The following is a 7,744-nucleotide window of genomic DNA, read 5'->3' as shown; positions in this document are numbered from 1 at the left end:
CTGCCAACAGTACCCACCTCCCCTGCCCCCAGTACCCACCTCCCCTGCCCCCAGTACCCACCTCCCCTGCCACCAGTACCCACCTCCCCTGCCCCCAGTACCCACATCCACCAGTACCCACCTCCCCTGTCACCAGTACCCACATCCACCAGTACCCACCTCCCCTGTCACCAGTACCCACATCCACCAGTACCCACCTCCCCTGCTACCAGTACCCACCTCCCCTGCCACCAGTACCCACCTCCCCTGCCACCAGTACCCACCTCCCCTGCCCCCAGTACCCACCTCCCCTGCCACCAGTACCCACCTCCCCTGCCCCCAGTACCCACATCCACCAGTACCCACCTCCCCTGTCACCAGTACCCACATCCACCAGTACCCACCTCCCCTGCCCCCAGTACCCACCTCCCCTGCCAACAGTACCCACCTCCCACTGCCCCCAGTACCCACCTCCCCTGCCCCTAGTACCCACCTCCCCTGCCACCAGTACCCACCTCCCCTGCCACCAGTACCCACCTCCCCTGCCACCAGTACCCACCTCCCCTGCCACCAGTACCCACCTCCCCTGCCCCCAGTACCCACCTCCCCTGCCCCCAGTACCCCCTCCCCTGCCACCAGTACCCACCTCCCCTGCCACCAGTACCCACCTCCCCTGCCACCAGTACCCACCTCCCCTGCCCCCAGTACCCACCTCCCCTGCCACCAGTACCCACCTCCCCTACCACCAGTACCCACCTCCCCTGCCCCCAGTACCCACCTCCCCTGCCACCAGTACCAACCTCCCCTGCCACAAGTACCCACCTCCACTGCCACCAGTACCCACCTCCCCTGCCATCAGTACCCACCTCCCCTGCCAACAGTACCCACCTCCCCTGCCCCCAGTACCCACCTCCCCTGCCCCCAGTACCCACCTCCCCTGCCCCCAGTACCCCCTCCCCTGCCACCAGTACCCACCTCCCCTGCCACCAGTACCAACCTCCCCTGCCACCAGTACCCACCTCCCCTGCCACCAGTACCAACCTCCCCTGCCACAAGTACCCACCTCCCCTGCCCCCAGTACCCACCTCCCCTGCCACCAGTACCCACCTCCCCTGCCACCAGTACCAACCTCCCCTGCCACAAGTACCCACCTCCACTGCCACCAGTACCCACCTCCCCTGCCATCAGTACCCACCTCCCCTGCCAACAGTACCCACCTCCCCTGCCCCCAGTACCCACCTCCCCTGCCCCCAGTACCCACCTCCCCTGCCACCAGTACCCACCTCCCCTGCCCCCAGTACCCACATCCACCAGTCCCCACCTCCCCTGTCACCAGTACCCACCTCCCCTGTACCCACCTCCCCTGCCACCAGTACCCACCTCCCCTACCACCAGTACCCACCTCCCCTACCACCAGTACCCCCCCTCCCATGCCACCAGTACCCACCTCCCCTGCCACCAGTACCCACCTCCCCTGCCACCAGTACCCACCTCCCCTGCCCCCAGTACCCACCTCCCCTGTACCCACCTCCCCTGCCACCAGTACCCACCTCCCCTGCCACCAGTACCCACCTCCCCTGCCACCAGTACCCACCTCCCCTGCCCCCAGTACCCACCTCCCCTGCCACCAGTACCCACCTCCCCTGCCCCCAGTACCCACATCCACCAGTACCCACCTCCCCTGTCACCAGTACCCACATCCACCAGTACCCACCTCCCCTGTACCCACCTCCCCTGCTACCAGTACCCACCTCCCCTGCCAACAGTACCCACCTCCCCTGCCCCCAGTACCCACCTCCCCTGCCACCAGTACCCATCTCCCCTGCCACCAGTACCCACCTCCCCTGCCACCAGTACCCACCTCCCCTGCCAACAGTACCCACCTCCCCTGCCCCCAGTACCCACCTCCCCTGCCCCCAGTACCCATCTCCCCTGCCCCCAGTACCCACCTCCCCTGCCACCAGTACCCACCTCCCCTGCCACCAGTACCCACCTCCCCTGCCACCAGTACCCATCTCCCCTGCCACCAGTACCCACCTCCCCTGCCACCAGTACCCACCTCCCCTGCCCCCAGTACCCACCTCCCCTGCCCCCAGTACCCACCTCCCCTGCCACCAGTACCCACCTCCCCTGCCCCCAGTACCCACCTCCCCTGCCCCCAGTACCCACCTCCCCTGCCACCAGTACCCATCTCCCCTGCCACCAGTACCCACCTCCCCTGCCACCAGTACCCACATCCCCTGCCCCCAGTACCCACCTCCCCTGCCCCCAGTACCCCCCTCCGCTGCCCCCAGTACCCCCTCCCCTGCCAACAGTACCCACCTCCCCTGCCCCCAGTACCCCCCTCCCCTGCCACCAGTACCCACCTCCCCTGCCACCAGTACCCACCTCCCCTGCCCCCAGTACCCCCCCTCCCCTGCCCCCAGTACCCCCCTCCCCTGCCAACAGTACCCACCTCCCCTGCCACCAGTACCCACCTCCCCTGCCCCCAGTACCCCCCCTCCCCTGCCACCAGTACCCACCTCCCCTGCCCCCAGTACCCACCTCCCCTGCCACCAGTACCCACCTCCCCTGCCCCCAGTACCCCCCTCCCCTGCCCCCAGTACCCACCTCCCCTGCCAACAGTACCCCCCCTCCCCTGCCACCAGTACCCACCTCCCCTGCCCCCAGTACCCACCTCCCCTGCCACCAGTACCCACCTCCCCTGCCCCCAGTACCCCCCTCCCCTGCCCCCAGTACCCCCCCTCCCCTGCCAACAGTACCCACCTCCCCTGCCACCAGTACCCACCTCCCCTGCCCCCAGTACCCACCTCCCCTGCCACCAGTACCCACCTCCCCTGCCCCCAGTACCCCCCCTCCCCTGCCCCCAGTACCCCCCCTCCCCTGCCAACAGTACCCCCCCTCCCCTGCCACCAGTACCCACCTCCCCTGCCCCCAGTACCCCCCCTCCCCTGCCCCCAGTACCCCCCTCCCCTGCCAACAGTACCCCCCTCCCCTGCCACCAGTACCCACCTCCCCTGCCCCCAGTACCCACCTCCCCTGCCCCCAGTACCCACCTCCCCTGCCACCAGTACCCACCTCCCCTGCCACCAGTACCCACCTCCCCTGCCACCAGTACCCCCCCTCCCCTGCCACCAGTACCCACCTCCCCTGCCACCAGTACCCACCTCCCCTGCCATCAGTACCCACCTCCCCTGCCACCAGTACCAACCTCCCCTGCCACAAGTACCCACCTCCACTGCCACCAGTACCCACCTCCCCTGCCACCAGTACCCACCTCCCCTGCCCCCAGTACCCCCCTCCCCTGCCACCAGTACCCACCTCCCCTGCCACCAGTACCCACCTCCCCTACCCCCAGTACCCCCCCTCCCCTGCCCCCAGTACCCACAATTTTTAGAAAAAATATGGATGTTTTAAAAAAAAATTCAACTACAATTTTGAGGGGGGTTGTAGGCTGAGGTGTGACGTCATTTAGGGGGGGGGGGTCTGGCTTTTGGCGACGACGTGTGACGAAGGGGGGGGGGGGGGAATCGTCAAAAAAGCGTGACTTCATTTATGGACGACCCCATACTTCAAAATATCAATTTTAAAGTGATATTTACCACCCTCATCTACCTACAATGATGCATCAGCATTGAACCCCCTCCCATCTCAAAATTGCTGTTTTAGTTTTCTAAAACATCGATTTCTTTGTAAATTCTAATACTGACCTCGGTCAACATTAATACATTTCTATTACAGTTTTAAAAATCTTTTAAAAACGAGAAATAGGACTAAAAATTCGATTGCTGAAACTAAAATAAATTTTAAGATGCAGTTAACAAATAACATGTGTTAACATATTCACGTTTTTCACACTTTCCTACCCTCCATCCTCCTTGATCTTTAGGGCTTCCGTATGCTTACCTATGCTCATAAAATAAAAGGCTATGTCCCACTGGACCCCCTCTACACCCAACAGTGTGACGTTGTTGAGTTTCTGGACGATCCCTTACGGCACGCCATTGAAGCTATCTAATATATAAAGTCTTATTAATAAATAATAATGTATGTTAAGTTACATTTTTGTTTCGTTTTTTTTTTAATGCTTGCAAGTAAATAAGCATATAGATCAGAGGCGTAGCGAGGGGGGCGGGGTACGGACCGCACCGGGTGACACCATGTAAGGGGGTGACACCAAGGCAAAAAATAGTAAAAATTTATAGAGAATAATTTGAGGGGGGGGGGGGGTGCAAATCGAAAGTACGAGAGGGGAGTGAAAATCGAAAGTTTGTCCCCGGGAAGAGTCGCTACGCTTCTGGTGGGGTGACACCATTAAGTGCCGCACCGGGTGACACCCGACCTCGCTACGCCACTGATATAAATCCAGATATAAAAGAAAATGTAGATCTAGCTGCAATTAATTTATTCTTCAGCCGCCATCCCGATCCCCGACATACACAGTCACAGACAAATCTAGCTACGCCCTGCTTTAGAATTTACAGTGAAATTTACTACTGTTGCAATTTTCAGCCTTTCCCGCGCCCACACTTTTAGTATTTTTTTTAACTTTACAACAAAATACGTTCTTCATTTATACATTTTAAATCTATATATATAAAGCAAAGTGGTCAAGTGCCCGATAGGGCACTTCCCGGCGCCGCAGGCGCGTCAAATTTGGCACGATGGTGCCTTCGGGCGATAGAACACGAGGGCCGGTGACGGTTGGCCGAAAAATATACGGAGAGGGGGTCAAAACTGACCTCGACTGACCGGCGCCTTATATGGGCTATATTACGAAAAAAAATTTCCTCCGACGACCCCCCTTGATATTTTGTGAGGTGGTAGGAGAACGTCTTGGGGTGTCACAAAAAACTCGCCATGTCCGGGAAAAATCGGGAAATGGGTCAAAACTGACCAGTCGTATTTCCCTATATAATCTTTGTATTTTACGGGAAAAACAGAGGGTCATTTCAAAACGGATTTTAGGGCACTTACCCTCTTTACATCTGGCTAATTTTTGGCATGTTTATAGGTAAATGGCTTGGCCGTAGGGCAGACCTGTCGGTCTCACTCAAAGCCCTCGACGAGGGCTAAAAAGTGACCGCGAGTGAAATTCTCTTTATATGAGCTCTATTACGAAAAAAAATTTCCTCCGACGACCCCCCTTGAAATTTTGTGAGGTGGTAGGAGAACGCCTTGGGGTGTCACAAAAAACTCGGCATATCTGGGAAAACTTCGTAAAGGGGTCAAAACTGACCAGTCGTATTTCCCTATATAATCTTTGTATTTTACGGGAAAAACAGAGGGTCATTTCAAAACGGATTTTAGGGCACTTACGCTCTTTACATCTAGCTAATTTTTGGCATGTTTATAGGTAAATGGCTTGGCCGTAGGGCAGACCTGTCGGTCTCACTCAAAGCCCTCGACGAGGGCTAAAAAGTGACCGCGAGTGAAATTCTCTTTATATGAGCTCTATTACGAAAAAAAATTTCCTCCGACGACCCCCCTTGAAATTTTGTGAGGTGGTAGGAGAACGCCTTGGGGTGTCACAAAAAACTCGGCATATCTGGGAAAACTTCGTAAAGGGGTCAAAACTGACCAGTCGTATTTCCCTATATAATCTTTGTATTTTATGGGAAAAACATAGGGTCATTTCAACGCAGATTTTAGGGTAATTAAACTCAGTATATCTGGCTAATTTTTAGCATACATTTAGGTAAATGGCTTGACCTTTAGGGAAAACTGTCGGTTACACTCAAAGCCCTCGACGAGGGCTAAAAAGTGACCGCGAGTGAAATTCTCTTTATATGAGCTCTATTACGAAAAAAAATTTCCTCCGACGACCCCCCTTGATATTTTGTGAGGTGGTAGAAGAACACCTAGGGGTGTCACAAAAAACTCGGCATATCTGGGAAAACTTCGTAAAGCGGTCAAAACTGACCAGTTGTATTTCCCCATATAATCTTTGTATTTTATGGGAAAAACAGAGGGTCATTTCAACGCAGACTTTGGGGTACTTAAGCTAAGTATATCTGGCTAATTTTTTGCATGCTCCTAGGTCAATGGCTTGACCTTTAGGGAAAACTGTCGGTTACACTCAAAGCCCTCGACGAGGGCTAAAAAGTGACCGCGAGTGAAATTCTCTTTATATGAGCTATATTACGAAAAAAAATTTCCTCCGACGACCCCCCTTGATATTTTGTGAGGTTGTAGAAGAACACCTAGGGGTGTCACAAAAAACTCGGCATATCTGGGAAAACTTCGTAAAGCGGTCAAAACTGACCAGTTGTATTTCCCTATATAATCTTTGTATTTTATGGGAAAAACAGAGGGTCATTTCAACGCAGACTTTAGGGTACTTAAGCTCAGTATATCTGGCTATTTTTTTGCATGCTCCTAGGTCAATGGCTTGACCTTTAGGGAAAACTGTCGGTTACACTCAAAGCCCTCGACGAGGGCTAAAAAGTGACCGCGAGTGAAATTCTCTTTATATGAGCTCTATTACGAAAAAAAATTTCCTCCGACGACCCCCCTTGAAATTTTGTGAGGTGGTAGGAGAACGCCTTGGGGTGTCACAAAAAACTCGGCATATCTGGGAAAACTTCGTAAAGGGGTCAAAACTGACCAGTCGTATTTCCCTATATAATCTTTGTATTTTACGGGAAAAACAGAGGGTCATTTCAAAACGGATTTTAGGGCACTTACGCTCTTTACATCTAGCTAATTTTTGGCATGTTTATAGGTAAATGGCTTGGCCGTAGGGCAGACCTGTCGGTCTCACTCAAAGCCCTCGACGAGGGCTAAAAAGTGACCGCGAGTGAAATTCTCTTTATATGAGCTCTATTACGAAAAAAAATTTCCTCCGACGACCCCCCTTGAAATTTTGTGAGGTGGTAGGAGAACGCCTTGGGGTGTCACAAAAAACTCGGCATATCTGGGAAAACTTCGTAAAGGGGTCAAAACTGACCAGTCGTATTTCCCTATATAATCTTTGTATTTTATGGGAAAAACATAGGGTCATTTCAACGCAGATTTTAGGGTAATTAAACTCAGTATATCTGGCTAATTTTTAGCATACATTTAGGTAAATGGCTTGACCTTTAGGGAAAACTGTCGGTTACACTCAAAGCCCTCGACGAGGGCTAAAAAGTGACCGCGAGTGAAATTCTCTTTATATGAGCTCTATTACGAAAAAAAATTTCCTCCGACGACCCCCCTTGATATTTTGTGAGGTGGTAGAAGAACACCTAGGGGTGTCACAAAAAACTCGGCATATCTGGGAAAACTTCGTAAAGCGGTCAAAACTGACCAGTTGTATTTCCCCATATAATCTTTGTATTTTATGGGAAAAACAGAGGGTCATTTCAACGCAGACTTTGGGGTACTTAAGCTAAGTATATCTGGCTAATTTTTTGCATGCTCCTAGGTCAATGGCTTGACCTTTAGGGAAAACTGTCGGTTACACTCAAAGCCCTCGACGAGGGCTAAAAAGTGACCGCGAGTGAAATTCTCTTTATATGAGCTATATTACGAAAAAAAATTTCCTCCGACGACCCCCCTTGATATTTTGTGAGGTTGTAGAAGAACACCTAGGGGTGTCACAAAAAACTCGGCATATCTGGGAAAACTTCGTAAAGCGGTCAAAACTGACCAGTTGTATTTCCCTATATAATCTTTGTATTTTATGGGAAAAACAGAGGGTCATTTCAACGCAGACTTTAGGGTACTTAAGCTCAGTATATCTGGCTATTTTTTTGCATGCTCCTAGGTCAATGGCTTGACC

This window comes from Physella acuta, unplaced genomic scaffold (genome assembly GCF_028476545.2).
Source record: "Physella acuta isolate Inbredline_101_S28 unplaced genomic scaffold, ASM2847654v3 ptg000569l, whole genome shotgun sequence".
Classification (NCBI taxonomy): domain Eukaryota; kingdom Metazoa; phylum Mollusca; class Gastropoda; family Physidae; genus Physella; species Physella acuta.
Note: the sequence above shows the minus strand (reverse complement) of the source record.